Here is a 19,206-nt window from a genome sequence, read left to right on the forward strand (position 1 = left end):
CAAAAATTTTCTTAAGATATGGTTCGAAAAAAAAAAAACTAAAAAAAACGCATTTTTTACCACACAACCACGTGTTTTAATTTTGTTCCAAACCTTAACTGTTTGTATTGAATCATTAGCCAAAATTCCTTATCTCTTACGCCAAAAAAGTTATGGACTAATTATCCTGTATCCAACTTCTGATAATTTGATTAATTTTAATAAGAATTTTGATTTTAATAAGTATTTGAAATTATTCTACGATACGTTAGCTCATCGTTGAAAATTGTGATTCAGATAAACTTTTTTTCCCAGTCAACTTTTAGAAAAAAATATACATTTTTAGCTATTTTGCGAATAAAATATCAAATTTCACCAAATTTTTAGAACAAGAGAACATGTTACACATATTGACAACTGGAACTTTCATTAAAAAGGAAATTCCATACAAACCTATGCGTAAGCTTGCCTTTACATGCCTATCTTTAATAAGAAATCGCAGTAAGAGAAAGAAGAACCATTAAGCAATACTTATGTTTGATTATTTATTCAATTTCAACAGCTTTTTCAAATATTAATTCATTCATTAAATAGGAATCAGCAAAAATCGAAATGGAATTTTCTGATGGATTAGTTATTGTTTTAAATTTTAGTATAAGTGATTCAGTTTACTAGCCCTTGATTCCCACATTGGATCTGAATGAGACTGGATCATTCCATTTATTTCAAAGGTGGGGAAAGTAGAATTTACTGCGCATGCGTCGGAATTTACTTTCATGCGTAGTATTTTCAATAATATGTATGGCAAGTATTGTTTGACTTAAAATAGGGGTGTGGTATTTTTCGTAGTATTTATTTAAAGTGTTGTACTTATGCTTTTCTTTAAATTAATTTTTATATCTGTTACCGACAAAGTATGATATCCGGCATTATTTATAATGCCTAAAACTAGCCGGCAAAGTATGAAATGATTTATATTTCACACATTGCCTAGGCATTATATATAATGTCAAATGTTATTTAGGCAGAGTATGAAATAAACGTCCTGATGAGGTTATTATGTGAATGACCGAAAACGGAGGTTGTTGATTTTCACCGGTGAATGTTGACAATCACATAGTCGCTTTGGTGAATGTCCGAAATATTTATTACATCCGATTTGATAGAAATTTATTCGTGGATATAATTACAATCATTCGATATTTTAATACTTACTGACGATAGATTAGAAGAAACATCAGTGTAGGGCATACCGGGCAAATGTACACCGGGCAGTGGCCCTTGACCTTAAAAAAAACATCAGTGTAGGGTATACCGGGCAGTGGCCCTTGACCTTAAAAAAAACATCAGTGTAGGGTATACCGGGCAAATGTACACCGGGCAGGGCAATTCTATACTATGATTAATCTTTCTAGATTTTACTTAGATTTTCTTACCTCAACTTCATGAAAATACATAAAGAGATACAAAAAATATTTCAGACACTATATGAAATCAGTTATGATTTAAAAAAAATGTAATCAGAGTGTAAAAAATATTATCTTTAAAAACATCCGATTAATTTAAAACTTATTAGAAATGTATAAGTTAATGTATATATAAATCCAAATTGGTAAATGGCGCCATAGTTTTAATTTTAAAAATCTGCTTGCAGAAAGAATAGGAGCTTATGTGTCTTCAAAGAAAATATTGCAATCGGATTCACTGTATAGTTCCTGCGCCGAAATGATGCGCAGTAAATTCTACTTTCCCCACCTTTGAAATAAATGGAATGATCCAGTCTCATTCAGATCCAATGTGGGAATCAAGGGCTACTATTCAGTTTTTCACATGTTTTAAAAATAACATTAGGGATAATTTCTAACTTATAGCTCTATTTGAGCAAAAAAAGTAGTTTATTGCGCACATTTAAATATTTAATTTATTTATGTTCACTGTGTCAGATAAATTCAATAAAGAACATTACGCGGTCCTCGTCACCAAATTTATATTTTATAGTTGTCTCCCTACATATATATTTATATATCTTGTTCAAATCATTAATAAAATACTTTTTAATCCTCCATTCAAGTTCAAATACATTTTTTGTAGTGGAAGCCCCCTGATGTTAATTCAGTTTTTTAAATATTAATTAATTAAATGTAATTAATAAATTTTAGTGTTATGGGAGAAAAAAATTTTAATTATATAATAAAGTAACTAAAATAAAAATTTTTTGGTTATATTGCATTAATTGACTTTAATTTTTTTACATAACTTGTTTTTAATGTTCAGATCGTGTTTTAAAAATAATCTAGCAAGTCTAATTAAAACATATTAAAATCTTTAGTCGTTTATTTTACGTTACTCACTTGTTTGCCTGTTCCGATGATCTTTAGCATCATGCACACATTTATTTTGTTGAGAAAAAATGTTGTGAGTTGTGATAATTTTATGATTTAAAATGCTCATTAAAACATTGCTTATGATTATTTTTTTTATTTGCAGTGTATGCAGGAAAAGATGTGGCTTTCGTTTGCAAGATAGGACAGAGTTATGACGTTAATTGAGCAGTATGCATTGTTGCAACATGGTTCTGGTAAGAATTTTATTTTCTCTTTCTATAAAATAAGATTTCCACGCGTTATGACCCCAAAACAAAATGTTTTAACTTTTACCTTTTAGTTTTTATTGTAATTCCAGTAGAGGTATTTTTTATGCTTCTTTAAAAACTTTTGGAGCAAATTGTCAACATCGCTAAAACATTTTCTTCTCTAAACTGCTAATTTCAACAGACAAACACTTTGTCTTTAACTTCTACTCCAATAAACTTAAATTTTGATAAACATAATCTTTTTTTTAATTTTCATTAATTTAAAAAGAAATGACTCGAGCAGTTATTAAAAAAAAGTACTGAGAAAATCGCGTTGATTTTATGACGCTTCTCGAGTGATATGATCTGTAAATATTTTCTAAAGATATTCGAATCAATATTAGCTCTCGTTAAATTCATGAAAAGTGTCTACTGATTGCTAGGAAACATAACAATTTTCATAGCAAACATACAAATATTTTCTTGATAGTTTATAAAATAAGTTTTAAATTACAGTAAATGTTGTAAGAAATTGAGAAATTTTCACTCCCCAGAAATTTTCATTTACCCTACTGCTAAAAAAATTTCTGGACAAATAACTGAAAATTTGAATTTAATATCTTTATGTTATCCTTATTTAGAAAATCAGTACTTCAATAAATACTTTCGTTAATCTCACCACAAAAATAATGATAATAATACAATGCATATTATAAGTTATATTAATATACAAGTTTTAGAGCTTTATTGACAAAAGTAACCACAATATCAGTTCAGCCTTCAAACATAAGTTCTTTGTGTGACAAAATAATCCTTATAAGTTATTCGCTTTAAATTTGTCAAAGGAAAATGTTTTGAATTGATAAAATTTAAATATAATTTGACCTAGAAACAAGTTCATTTTTATCACTCTTAAGCTTTTCGTTTAACCTAACCGTCAAAAAAATATGGCTCAGGCAAGTTAATACGAATCTTTGTCTTGGAAACCGCAAGTTTGAAATTTTCCTCGAAACAAGTTTTATCATATCTCTGTTTAAAAAAACAACAACATCAGTTTGAACTTTACCTCCAAACGCTAGCATAGAGTAGGGAATTACTAGTACATTCTAATGCAAATTAAAAATATTGTTAAAGAGTATGGCATGGCGAAAACAAGCTATAAATAATTGCTGTTCTTGCAACCTTAAATTCGAATTTTGCCTTCAAACATTAGTAGTAAGCCACCAGAATCTTTCCATAAATCAAAATGCTCGCTCTTATGCATTCGTTAGATCACTTGCTCAAGTGTAGTTGTTACTATGAATGACAGAAATTGGTTGACTTCCACCGATGAATGTTGACATTCACAATGTCCAAAATGTATACTAGGTCTAGTTAAGTGCCACTGCTCGGTATGCATTTTACCGGCACTCCGAATACTGATGTTTCTCCCAATCTAACCTCAGCAAATATTAAAACATCGAATAAATATAATAATATCAACGAATAAATTAATATCAAATCACATATAACAAATATTTCGGACATTCACCAAAGCGACTATGTGATTGTTGACATTCACCGGTAAAATAGAAATTCTATTGATTTAGGTCATGCACGGTAACATAGCTAAGACGAAAATTGGTTTTGCTTATTTTATGATTTACAAAACATGCCTTTCAAAAATGGTCAAAAACAAGTTTTAATTACTCTTTGACTTAAAAACCACAATATTGAATGTGACCACAAAATGTTACTTTCTTGCGGAAAGAAATTTTGATACTCCAGAGAAACCCACCAAAAGAAGTTTGCAACAACAGCTAATATTTGATAAAGATTTGAACGAACGTTATCCTACTCGAAACGTTAACAAGAAATAACCTACCCTAATTTCTCGTCTACGAAAAAGAAAATTGTTGCAGTTTTTTATTGACTTAGAAACCACAAGTTTTGATTTTTTTCCAAACGTTAGATAATTGTAGAAAATAGTTACAGTTCAGAAATAACAATTTCAGAAACCAAAAACTAAACATTTGAATTTTGCTTCTAAAAGTCCACTACAGATAGTTATTGCGATAGACACCCTACCGAAAAAAGTGTGAACCAAAACTACCTTTTGCTAATTTTTAATAAATCTAATAAGTTTTTAATCGGAATTTCGAATTTCACAATGAAATTTATGTTTATAAAAGAAATGTGAGGCCCTAATTTTTTCTCTAGCTATCCCGTGAAAAAATTATGATAATGACTTATGCAGCAAATTTTATTTTACAAACCACGAGTTGTACCTTAAAATTTAAGCAAAAATGTAGGAAATTTTAAACTCACCAAAAATTTTCGTTAGCCTACCAACTCAAAAGTAATAGTCAAAACAGATTTTAACTAATCTTTGTCAAAAATCTTCTAGTTTGAATTTTTCCATCGAAATTCGTCTTTGAATGAGCCTCTTCGTTTTAAACACTAAAATCATTTGAAATAAAATTCACAATAAAAAAAATTTGATAAAGTTCAACACTGTCAAAAATTAAAGGAAATAATATGAGTTACTAACTCAAAAATAATTTATTTTTTATATTTGAAAAGGACAAATTTTTATCTTATTACAGAATTCAGAGTCTAACTCTGGTAATTAAAATATAATAAATATCGAAATCATTTACAATGAGTGAAAAAAATTTGTTGGTCAGAATATTATTTTTCAAACACAAATTTTTAAGAAATATTTTACCAAATTCTTTCCGTGTACAAATATTAATGTTGAAAAACTTTGTAGCGTAACTACCACTGCAATTATTCAACTCTCATTCATTAGTATATAAACATGTTTTGAGATTTTCGTTAACGTACTCCTCGCATAGGCCAACCGGCCTGTGTCAGGGTTAGGGAACTGCCCTTGCATCAGAAAGGTTCTGGGTACAAATCCCGGGCAAGGCCTTTCCTTCTCTGTACTATCTGTCCTTACTGTGGGCAACGTTGGAGAGGAGTGATGGAAATCTAGAGTGATGAATAGAAGACAATGAACAGTTCACTTTTTATTTGTGATTGCGACATTATCCTCCTCGCTCTGTTGCTGCTCTGTCTCGATCACACGCAGCGGGGATCTTTACGCACTACTAATAGCAAGAGAGGAGCAATCACGCACACAACAGTAATCTTATTACAGCTCTTACAATCAGTGCTCAAAATCTTATGATCTTAATACAGTTCTTCTGGCCTCTCATAAAAACTGCAATAAATCATATAGTGATATCCATTCATAGAATTGTATGACAAATAAAATTCTGGTTGGGGATAATTTAATTGCTTTTAAACATCCTTCAAAACAAATACAACTACATTTGCGGTATGGGTGTGGCATAGGTGACTGATCTTAGTTTTGAGTTTAATACAGATTAGTTTGATCTCACCGCCCAGTCAACCTTAAGTTCACAGAAAGTCACACTAATCCGAGAGAAATACACAATAAAAAAGTGGAAGCAATTTTATGTTCCATATGGGGAGTACTATTTGATCCACGGACAGGAGGTTGCGGACGAAAACCGAGCTTAAATTTGGAAGCAAAACTAACTAAAATTTGTCTCAGCTATAATTTTTAAAGTGTTTAATATAACAAAACAATTGATCAGGTATAGCTAATTAACCACAGTAGACCCTTGATCAAGTCTATCTGCAGCACCCCCTGTTAACCCACATGACGGATCATGTGATATGAAAAAATCCGTCATCTTTCTATTCATATAAATAAAAATTAAGCGTAAAATGAAAAAACTCATTAATGCATATTAAAATATAAGGAAATATAGAAATCTAACCATTACGGGAACAGCACCAAAATCCCCATTAAAATATCAATTAAATCCCGATAATGAATTAATTTATATATTGATTTCTAAACGAGTTTGAGCGATTGCAGCTAATCCAAATATATCTAATTAGAATGTCTAATTAGTTTTAGTTCATAAAACAGTTACAATCTTAGGAAACTTTATTTTTCCTCCCGAAACGATAAATGATAAAAAAAAACACAATTATTTCATTATCAGGATTTATTTAAAATAAATGAAACAGTCTTAAGCACCGTAATTTATTAATTTATGTAGGTATTTATGATTAGAACTGTAACCTCTTAGTATTACATTCTGAAAATAAATGTTTAAATTATTTTCATAAGATCAGTTAAAAGATTCTCAACTTTTTATTTTAATCCATTTATCTCTAATTTTGTCGAACGTATTAAACCCATTCCTTCCCTAGCGTCTTCTTAAAAGACAGTAAGAAAAGGAAATTTTTTTTCATTATTCGGATTTATTTTGCACAAAGTAGTTCTATCAACTGCAATATATTACATGAGGACCGGGATACTCTGGTTGGAAGGGCATTGAGCCAATGTTTAAGAGGTCGTAGATTCGATTTCCGCCAGCCGATGACTCCCCATGTAGTAAATGGTGACTGATGCACGTTAAATCTGTCGAGTCACAATATCCTCAATGTTCCCATAACAAATCATACCTCTTTGGGTACTGATCCAGGAGTTTCGTTGTCTTCTGGATTGGTTCAAAATTATAAGGGTTCGGAGCTAAACATTAGTAGTCGTAGACCCAAAAATTGGGTCGGCTGTTCAATAACGATTATCAAATATATTAACATGGTGCGTAGCATTTTTAAAAAGTGCTTAAATGTGCTTTTTTTACTTTAGTGTTTTAAAATCCCTTATAGCTGCCTTTTTCATAGGATGTTTTTAAAAATTTCTTAATTTTCCCTCTTCGAAAATGCGATTTTTTCTTCTTTACCATGTCGATTTCCGCAACTTATTATGCAAAAGCATGGTTTTCCAATTCATTCAACCACAATCCATCTCGGCGTACTGTCTGTCCGTAGCGTATGAAAGCGGCAATTGTTTTACATGTTTGGTGGTTACTTATGTAGGTTACCAAAAATTATAATGGTTCATGATGGAATTATTGATGGTTACCGTCAAGATTATGTGGGTCCATCAATAGAAAACCATCAAAAACTTTGACTTTTGTATTCTCCGATTAGCAAACTGACCCCAAAAATTGCTTATTTAAATTAAAGAATAAATTATTTATTTCATGCCTACTATAGAAGACGGAGAATTTTAAAGTTCTAGGAAGAAATTCTTGAATATTAAAATAAAAAATTAATAGAATGCTAGTTTTAAACTGTTATTCTTTCTGAGTTCTTACCATAATTAGTTTATAGTAGCGGTTTGCGCGAAGTGTCCCTTGCACAGTAGATTGACCAATGAAAGGCAGATTGACCTTTGCCCAAGTATTTAGACAGGCATGTTGACATTAATCGTAGTAATTTTTATATAAAATTAATGCGAACACCACTGAATTATTTTTAACAATTATCTTAGAATTATGTTTGCGCAAAATTAAATACTTTTAACTACTAGATTTAATTTAAAATTAAAAAATTAAAAACTAATTTTAAAAAATATTCCTTTATTAAAATAAAGTACAGATCAATCGAAATAACTAAAACCCATAGGATGTTTTTAATTGCTTTACATAATAAAAATTTTCCATATAATTTTAACAATAAAAAAACTTTACTCTTTATAAAATTAAACTTAAAATGAATATGTTAGTAAGCAAAAGTAAATGCGTGTTAAATTCTTTAATTTACCTAGGAGAGTTTTTAGGGCTTAAAATTATTAATTTTAGAACCAAATCATTGTAGTGCAAAATAAGTCTCAACATTTAGTGAAAAATATATTTCAATTTTAAGATATTTTTATTAAGTAAATTATAAGAGGTTTTATATCGCTTAAATATTTTTAAAGAAATTTCTAAGCTACAAATAATTTAAACGGAATCTATTTTTGTGAGTTGTAATAATATTATGTTAAAATTTTAGAATTTTTGACACCATGTGCTCTCTTAAAATGAAAGAGTGATTATTTCCCCTACTCAAAAAGGAGTAAAAAATTTTTTAACTTAACTTGAGTGAAATACGCTTTTATTTGAGCGATATTCTTGCTTTGCGTTCACTCAAACTTGAATGCTTTCTTTGAATTGCTTTTCACCAAGTTAAATTGCGTCCTTTGATAACAATTTGCAGTTGAAAAAGATCTCTCCTTTTCCTGTGTACTGCTATTTAAGCGTAAGCTAATGGTGTGAAAGAAAAAAAAAACTTTTACAAGAACTATTTCTTACATTTTGTTTATATCACCGTGATTATTTGGGTAAAAGAAATGACTGAGATTTGTATTCAAAATTTAATTACAGACTGCATTTTTGTCTAATCAGTTATTGATTATGAATATCAAATAGCCGAGAGGTGGAATTAAGCACGTTTCAGGCACCAGGCTATACCTGAATATCATTTGAGACACATACTGTGATATTATGTATAATTTTTCCTTCCTTTTCCCTTCTTCAGTCAGATACTTTCCAAAATCACAATTGGCGAAATAAATGGTAACCAATTAACAACACAAAAGAAACATTTATTAATAATGATAAAAGATTAGAAAATTAATATGACCAAGACATCTAAACAATTCGCTTCCGCTCTCCATCAGAGCGTTCCCTCCTCTGTCTTCTTACAACATCTACCTTGATGACAGCGCCATCACAACATGGAGGCATGACACATACCTAAGGAGCGAGCATTCAAGTCACATACTCGTCGTGCTCCTCAATAAAAATTAGGGAAAATCTTCCGAAGTAAATCAGTAAAATGCTTCATTATAGGGAATAAAGGAAATCATTGTACTAATTGGTCTAGGGAAATTTAGCTTTCTCACGAGTTATCAAAGGGAAAAATGTCAAGGTTAATTAATCCATACTTGAACTAAAAATAGATTAAAAGACAGCATGTGAGTTTTAAAGTCTGAGAAAGAGAGTTTGTTTTCATTAGAAAATTAAGAAAGAGATTTACAGAAAAGAAAAACAAAAAAAGATTGGTTGAAGTTTTCTATGTTAAATATATATAGTAAATATTGTTGTTCTTTGAATTTAATAACTATTTTATTTAACTAGTTTTTGCAACGACCTTATTTTTCTTATGAAATTTTTTTTTTCGATTTCAGATATGACAGCCTAAATGACAGACTTGCGCCAGCTTTTAGATTATTCTAGACTTTCTTCTAAGCTTGTTTTAACGCCATAAGAAGCTGGTAGCTCTCCACTATCTCGATCAACAGCTCCAGAAAGGTCTGCAGACACAAGAAGCGTGCACTTAAGAGGCCTAGTGTCGATATACCTTTCTCCAACTGACACCAACAAAAACGATGTTCAAGTTGATGCAAATCTTACCAAATGATGATTATGATGAAATTCGTTTATCGGCGGCTGAAATATCCATTATGAGAAGGATTCTAACGACCCATCTGTTAGTTTCATCCCATGAAGTTGAAGTTTTGCGAAAGAACTCTGCTCTGTATTCGGTGAAATCGTTCTCTCCATCTGCCCCTGTTAAAAATAACATGCAATGGCCTTTAATGTTCCTTCCAAGAGTCAAGAAAAAACTCTTGCATCTTTGCTAGCTGATCTCCCAGTCAACATAATCGGACTGGTTAAACTACATCTTTCGCTTTGTCTATTTTTATTTTATATTTTATGGCCGTCGTTGAACGGGCTACCCAATTTTCGGGTTCACAACTACGAATGTTCAATTACATAGCCTTGTAATTTATAACTCAATCCAGAAGACAAGGAAACTCCTGGATTGGGAGAAATTTGGAGAAATTTGCTATAAAACTATTGGGAGAAATTTGCCTTCTTGGAGGACTTTTTGGTGGAACTAAACCGCATTTGCGTTACATGGAGAGAAAGACCACGCCATGGTTAGCTTGACAACAAGGGGACTCTAACCCATGATCCATCTACCGCGGAGTATATTTCACGTCAGCACTGTGGTCGGTGCAAGCCAGATGCGGAATTCATATCGACCGGCAATCGCCGGGGTTCGAGCCCGATTAACCTCAGTGGAAGACAAACGCTTTATTCCCTGAACCATCACGGCTCTTTTGTCTAGTTAAGCAAGAACAGATCCGGACTTGCATCACCACTTATGAGTTGCCCTGCAGATTGTTGAGGTGGCGAAAAAAATGATGAAACATTTGTGAAGAGATTGAATTCCGAATGGCTGTTATAGGCGAGAACTTGCCAAGAGGTTCCACGATGATGGAGCATTTTGTGATCTGAACGCCTGGAAGAGTGTTTCATTGGACTGGTTAAAAGTGATTTTTCGATTTGGAAAAACTGTGAATTTTCGTTTTGGGTAAAGCTGAAGTCATGATTTCGACTTAGAGGCATCATAATCAATGTTCGCGTAATCACCACATGGTGTCTAAAAGTTGTCAAATGATGCTGTTTTCTGCCAATTACTCACCTAATGTGTTTTGCAAAAATGATTATAACAGAACTCATAATATTGCAGCTGAAGACGGAACAATGGAGGCCAGAAATGTCACACCTACGAAGGTAAATATTCAGAAGTGTCCAATATCTGTGGTTCCATATCAATCGATCAAGCTATTATATTTTGGCGAACAAGAAGACCTGCAGCTTAGTTGGGAGCCAACTGACTGCTGATGGACATTCCGTTGGTGATTTGTCCGGAGAATTAGAGCTCAACCGGTGACTGGGTGACCTGACTCGCTTCAGAGATGGGAAAGAAAAGGTACGTGACCTTTCTTTTTATCATTATTACATTACTAATTCTTTTTCCTTATTTGCTGGTAAGACAGTGAAATATCTTTTATTTAAATCTAAAAAATACACTTGATAACCTTTTTAATGGTTAAATTAATTCTAATTTTGAATAATTATTATTTTTACTTAATTGTGTAAAATAATTATTAATTTAAAAAGTAGAATGATTCACTCAATATTGAATATAATTAAAATTGCGCACAAATTGTTTTTATGGTGGCCAATGTAATCAAGGAAAGAATTCCTTGTCAGAAACTAGTTATTTTATCGTGATCATGTAGCTTTCAAAATTATTTTGCATTTTGTTGACATAAATATAAAAAACTTTCAGCAATATGAAGGAGAAAAATTATTAGTGCACCTATCCTAATAATTAGATATTTTTTATAAGGTGCTTAAAAATATCTTTTGAGTTCTTTAAAAGTGCTTATTTTTTGTTGGAAAAATGTGGCTATTCACCCTGTATTAATAATGTAAATATTTATGTTTGGCTTTGTAATCATGAAAGTTGTAACATTTATTTTAACGTTAAAATGAACGGTACAAATAAATTTACTATAACTTTTTTAAATTCTGTAGTTTTCACGCGTTGATTTAACGTGCAGAATGCTCAAAATGAGGAACACAGTGTTCCAAAAGGTCGGTCAAAAATGAGTGTAGTAATTTATTAATCAAAGTACGTGGAAGTATTTCTAAATTTGTAACTACCTAAATTTACATAAATTTCTTGGCGTACTTATCAGATTTCTTTTTATATGAAAAGACTTCCTCAACTATTGTGGTGATCTAGAACATCTGGTGATAAATTTCAAAAAGCAAGAAACATCTTTTATAATAAGTATTTTGCTACGACTGAACAATTTGGATAGCTTTCGGAAAACATGGAAACTTTCGCAACAGCCAATTAATCTCTCAAAAACAGATAAAATTAAAAACATTCAGGCATGCTTGGTTTGTAAACAACTTCAAAATTACATGAATTAAAAGATGGTAATTGCGATTTAAGTAGTAAAAATATTAAATTTAGAAGTAGTGACAATTTTATTTATTAAAATCTCTTCGTTTGAGAGCCTGCCCAACATAGAGCCTTAACATCTTTCGCGTTTGCGAACGCTTTATTTTTTTAATGTGTCTTTCCGTATGTGGGGTAAGCACTGTTAAGATTTAAGAAATAAACCCAATGCTTTCAAAGACCAACCTGTTTTTAAAATAATACGTTTAATGTATTTTAAGAGCTTGAAAAGACGCTGAATTGATATCCGTTTAATTTTTTGCATTTTAAAAATCTTTATTCAGCTGCAAATAAAGATTTTGAAAATTTCACTTCCACGTTAGTGGAGCCCCATAGTATGAAAAGAATTATAATTTCCAGCTCATAATATGGAATTGATATTAACAATGTATTTCATGTTGCATTTCTAAAAGGCTAGGGGGATAAAAATAGAATTAGACTGAAATACTATCTAGTATTTTTACGATTTTTTTACGTTGAACGAAGAGACTAATATTATCGAAGTTATTTATGTTTTATGTATAAAAGTACAGTTTTTTATTTATACCTATGTACGTATCTAACATAGCTAATTAGGCAAATAAGATATCGTTACCTATGCATATCATTACGCTAAATCGAATTAGAATGAAACCAAGCTGATTGATTTAATAGTTTAGAAGTTTGAAAATTTATTAAGGTTTTATGTGTAGAAAGTACAATTTTTCTACTTTGACTTACACCACTTTATGCAACGAACACTGCTATCTAGACAAGTGAGACATTACTTCAAATTTAATTTTTTACTCTTAATCCAGTAAAATAGTCCTTTGATATAATTTTTTAGAAGAAATGAGGGTTTAATGCGTGAAATATAAAATTTTTGACTTACATTTTACTCATGAAATATTTAAAGCATTAAAACTATTAGATCTATCAAATCAATTCTAATTTTGTTTTTTAATTTGTCTAAAAAATACATATTATATAATGCTGGACTTGATTGTACAAAAATGACTCAAATTTTCATTGTTACGTAATTGTAATAAAATTAATTTACATTGCATTAGCTCTGATTATTATCAAAAATATTACATTTACAAAAGACCAATTTTTAAAAAAGAAATATTTTTTAAATAAAAGAGGATTGGTTTTCATGAATTCAATGTCATACTTTCAACTTATTATTGCAAAATTTAAGACATTAATTATTGGTATGAGATGATTTAATAAAAAATTACAGGATATATTTTGCGACAAATTTATTGTAACATATACTATATAAATTCAAATTTATTAATAACTAGACAAAAATATGTTGTATTAAGAGAATTTTTTTTATGTACCCTATTATTTTTCTTATAGGCTTTAAGCGCATTTTACATTTTAAATAACACAAAAATCAGTGTAAAAATAAAACATTTACTATCAAGTGTATTTATTTTCAATTTTGAATTATTGTTTTTTAACTTCAATTATAAAAACAATATTGAATCTCTTTCCTTTTACACCAGACAAACTTTACAGAGTTCCACAAAATACCTGAAATAAAAGAAATTACTATCATGATAAAATTTTACCAACACATTATTAGAATAAGTGAGATTAAATAGCACTAATTTGAAATCAGTTAAGCCTTCAGGTATCACTCAGAAACTTATTTTAAGTTTGATAGATATTTTGATGATAGTTCTAAGATTATTCTATGCACTAATGAAAGATTGGTATTATTGGTTTTATAGTTTTTATGATAGGACAGAAATTTATTTTATTTTAAAAAATAAATGGTATTTATAAATGAAGACTATTGAAAATGAAACTATATTGAAAAATTAGTAATTTAAACTTACATTCTTACATTGTAGAAAAGTAAAGGATCAATAGATAAATGTAAAGTATAAATAAAAATTTAAATATGAATAGTTAACTTTGAATAATAATGAACAAAATATTAAGCAAATCATCATACACCAATTAAAAGAGGGTTATGAATGTAAAAATAGATAGGGGTTTTGGGAATTTGTATTTTTAAAAATTACTGAAAAATGGGGTAACTTTGTGAGAGAGTAGGTAAATATTTGCCACACATGTTTCCTGAGTTTTCTAACTTGTTTTAAAATAAGCTTTTCTAAAATTAAAGTAATTCGTAGGAAAAAATAAATAATTATTTCACAAATTAAAAAAATTAAGCTTTTTCAAATAATCAAACACATGCTTTTACATTCAACAGGTACCAAAATTAAAAACAAATATTAAAATTCTAAAAATAAAAAATACAATCTTCGTTATATTTTATACGTTATAACAATGCAACAAAAGTTTGTATTTATAAAACATTTTTCGTTCTATTGAAATGCTAAATGAAACTGTATTGAAAAATTAGTAAGGTAAACTTATATACTTGCTACCATTGTAGAAAAGTAAAGTGTCTATAGATAAATGTATGTTAACTTTGAATAATAATTAACAAAATATTATGCTAATCAAAATATACCAAAATAAAGAGGGGATGAATGTAGAAACAGATAAGAAAATAAAGAGGAAAGGGATTGTGGAATATAAAGCAGTTTGAAGTGTGGAATCTTTTATTTTAAAAATTATTTTTATATAATATATTACTACCTTTTTTAAAAAACCTTTTCAATAATTACCGTAAAATAGAGTAACTTTGTGGGGGACAAGGCAAATGTTTACTAAACATGTTTTCTGAATTTTCTAACTAGCTTTAAAATAAGCGATTGAAAAATTAAGGAATTCTTAGGGAAAAATAAAATTAATACACAAATAAAATTTAAAAAATTCAAGCAATAGAACACATGTTTCTTTAATCAACAGAAATAAAGATTAAAAGTTAAAATTAAGAAATGCAATCTCTTATGTTTTATATGTTAAAATAATAATGCAACAAAGTTTGGCTAGTTGCTTGGCGAATATTTTAATGTGAAATGCCAGAAAAATTTATCTATATTAATTTAGGAATTATTTCTATCCAAAGTAATGAAAATTTTGATTGGAACAAATTATAATAATAACTCTTAATGTTATTAGTTTAAAGCGAATAAATAATTATTACATCATACTAATGAAGCAAATTTGAATAATGGTTTTATCTTATTATTCAAAGTTAACTATTGATACTTTACTTTTTATTTATACTTTACATTTATCTATTGATACTTTACTTTTCCACAATGGCAGTTAGTACGTAAGTTTACCTTACTAATTTTTCAATATAGTACTTTTCTTTTCAATAGTCTTAACTTACAAACACAATTCATTTTTTAAAAGAAATTTCAGTCCAAACATAAAAACTACAAAACCAAATATACCTCCCTTCGTTCAAATCAAAATATCTATCTAAATAAATATCTATAATCAAAATATCTATCAAACTTAAAATTAGTTTTTAACGGATACCTGAAGGCTTAACTGATTTCAAATTAATGGTATTTATAATCTCCCTCATTCTAATAATATGTGGGTAAAATTTTATCATGATAGTAATTTCTTTCTTTTATTTCCGATATTTTGTGAAACCATATAAGATTTGTCTAGTGTAGAAGGGAAGAGAAGTAATATTGTTTTCATGATTGAAATTGAAAAATAAAATAAAAAATGTAAATGAATGAAGTTTTAAGTATTGATATTAAAAGTTTCATTTTTTAAACTGATTCTTGTATTATTTAAAATGCAAAACACGTTTAAAGAGCCTATAGCAAAAATAACAGGGTACATAAAAAGTATGCTATTAATAAAATATTGTTTTTTTTTCCTTCTAGTTACTAATAAATTTGAATTTATTTAGTGTGTAAACTAACATACAACAAATTTGTCCTAAAATAAATCGTGTAAATTTTAATTAAATTATCTTACATAAATAATGAATGTTTCAAATTTTACAATAATAAATTGTAAGTATGACATTGAAAATCTTGTATTTTTAAAAAGCAATTTTTAAAAAAAAATTGTTATTTCATGAAAGTGATATTCATGATAATATTTGTAGTTAATGACAATAAAATTCCGAGACATTATTGTATAGACTAGTCAGACATTATTTATTATATATTTTTTAGGCTAAATTTTAAAAAAAAATTAGAATTGATTTGATAGATCTAATGGTTCTGATGTTATAAATATTTTGTGACTAAAAGGTAAGTCACAATTGCATATTTCATACATTAAATCCTCATTTCTTCTAAACAATTGCTTCAAAGGACTATTTTATGAGATTAAGCATAAACATTTAAATTGGAAGAAAAGCCTCACTTGTCTAGATAGCAATGTCAGTTGCATAAAGTGGTATAAGTCAAAGTAAAAAAATTGTTCTTTCTACGCTGGAAACTTTTATAAATTTTTGAATTGCTAAAGTATTAAGTCAGACAGCTTGGTTTTATTCGATTTAACGTACACGATACCTCACTTGCCTAGCTAGCAATGCTAGATACGTAAATATGGATAAATAAACTTTACGTTAATAGATAAAACATAAATAACTTCTAGAATATTAGTCACTCGATTCAACATAAAAAAAAATACTAGATAGTATTTAATTCTATCCTCCTTTTACCCCCTTATCCCTTTAGAGATGCAACATGGAATTTATTTACATCTTAATGTCATTTTCATATAATGAGCAAGAAATCATAATCCTTTTTATACTATGCTGCTCCACTAATATGGGAGTGTAGTGTTCAGAATATTTATTTGTAGCTGAATAAAGACTTTTAAAATGCACAAATTTAAACGAATATCAATCAATATTCTACAGCGTCTGTGATTTCATTTTCCTCCTTTTAAAAAAAGAAATTGAAAAAGAATGAGATGATAGGATCACATGAAAAAAATAAAATGTAATTTAAAAGTTAAGATATGCAACAAAATATGATAACCGCTATCAACAAATGTTTTGGCAATTCAGCAACCCTATCAACAACTCTGCGAAATTGCCTTAAGAGTCGAGGTTCCGCTTATGGTTGCTCTTATTTTTCCCTTGTGTGATATCCGCTTAAGACACATTTAATTTATAATTATTTTGAAAAAATAATATCGTTGTAAATACTATTTCAACATATTTGTTTTTTAACGAACTCAAAGTGATAAAAAAACACTCATATTCTGTCAGAAAATTATTCCTCATAATTAGTAAGAAACTCCCTAGAATAAAACATATGCAGTCGGACCTCTATTTAACGAGGTCGCTAAATCCCGATAATGAGTTCGTTATAAGGAAAATTCGTTAAATAGAAAAATCACCTTTTGAAATACTTAAACGACTCAAAACGCATTTTAAATTCATAAACACTAGGCATAATTAAAAAAGCAATTGATACATTTTTATCTGGTAAACTAGTATCTACTGTTTATTTCATAAATCTTAACCGTAAAATAAATCTGCATGGAAAGCAAGAATATAGCAAAACATAATCCAGTGTTATACTATCATTCTGCATACATTTTCAACTAAAAAAAAAGCTAAATTTATGTATAAAACTATAGCTGCATTTATTAAAGAGTAATTTTAAACATACATTACCACATGCGTTCATATAAGTTTAATGGCTACTGATAAAATCAGTTAATTTTATCTGCGTTTTTCGTTAGCAATGAAATCCTTTTTTGTTTGCATTTCATTCTCTAAAAGTTAAGCGGATTCAAAAATCAATTCAAGGTAATTTCCCCTATAAAATGCGTTAACAAGTTTAAAATGTTCTGAAATATTTTGGTAAATTGGGAAAGTGGATCTCGAAGAAAAGTTCGTTAAACAGAAAATTCACTTCGCTGTTTGGAAGTTATTTTTCGAAGAAATTTCCAAAATGTTCTTGGTTCCTCGAAAAAATTCGCAAAATACAGAAATTCGTAATGGAAGTTCGTTAAATAGAAGTCCGAGTGTAGTTCTAATTCAATAGAAATTAGGTCATTGTCTTTCTTTTTTTTAAAAAGCTGAATTTCATGCTTACTGAAGAAAACATCCTCTTAGTATAAATTCAATATTAATAGTATTTATCCATATATAAAGGTATATACCGTATAATAAAGGTATATTTACCAGATAATAAAGGTATGTACTTTTCTGTTTTACTATATACGAAGGTATGTACACAGTCTTCTCGGTGAGAAACAGGAAAGGTTTTACCTTCATTCTGACAAATCAAATGAGACTCATATTTATTTATTTATAAATTCTTTTCAAGCTAAGCGATAAAATATGAAGGGGAAAATAAGAATAAAAATATGAACTAAAATTATTATTTAATTATAAATGAAAACTTTGAAAACACACTCTTTTTCAAGCTCTTAAAATATATCAAATGGATTATTTCGAAAACAGGTTGGTTTTAAAAGCATTCAGATTATTTTTTAAATCTGAAAAGTGCTTACCTGACTTAAGAAAAGGCACACTAAAAGAAATAAAGCGTTCGTAAACTCGAAAGGTGTTAAGGCTCAATGTTGGACAGGCTCTAAACGAAGAGATTCTTATAAATAACATTGTCACAACTTCTAAATTTAATATTTTGACTTCTGAAATCACAATTGCAATTTTTTGTGCAATATAAAAGCTGTATAAAAACTAAGCATGCCTGAATGGTTTCCTTCTAACTTTGTCCCATTTTCCTTTTAACTTTGCCTTTCCTTTTTTTGAGTTTGCCCAGAAAAAGAAACTAACGTATGGAAAATACCGAATTTAAAAAAGTGGTAATAAATTTATTTGTATCTTTCAGATTTACGTGAAAACAAATGCTACAACTTTCATGATTAGAAAAATAAATTCGAATAATGATTTTTTTTCTCACTTTTTTACTGTCTTTTAAGAAGACGCTAGGGCAGGAATGAGTTAATACGTTTGACAAGATTAGAGATAAATGAAATAAAATAGAAAGTTAAGATTCTTTTAGCTGATCTTATGAAAATAATTTAAACTTTTATTTTCAGAATGTAATACTGCAGTTCTAATCATAAATACCTATATTCATTAATACATTACGGTGCGTAAG

General features: G+C 28.9%; 1 long non-coding RNA gene across 2 annotated transcripts in view; it reads left to right on the forward strand.

Annotated features, from left to right (window-relative positions):
- The window catches only part of LOC147803236 (uncharacterized), a 107,340-nt gene that overhangs the window by 5,171 nt on the left and 82,963 nt on the right, over positions 1 to 19,206 (forward strand). For both annotated transcript variants that reach the window (XR_015428934.1, XR_015428935.1), the window contains exons 2-3: positions 2,467 to 2,557; positions 9,594 to 11,188. This is a non-coding gene — a long non-coding RNA (uncharacterized LOC147803236). The remainder of the gene's footprint in view (positions 1 to 2,466; positions 2,558 to 9,593; positions 11,189 to 19,206) is intronic.

The sequence above is a fragment of the Parasteatoda tepidariorum genome, chromosome 9 (assembly GCF_982258835.1).
Source record: "Parasteatoda tepidariorum strain Cologne lab strain chromosome 9, Ptep-v5.0, whole genome shotgun sequence".
Taxonomy (NCBI): Eukaryota; Metazoa; Arthropoda; class Arachnida; order Araneae; family Theridiidae; genus Parasteatoda; species Parasteatoda tepidariorum.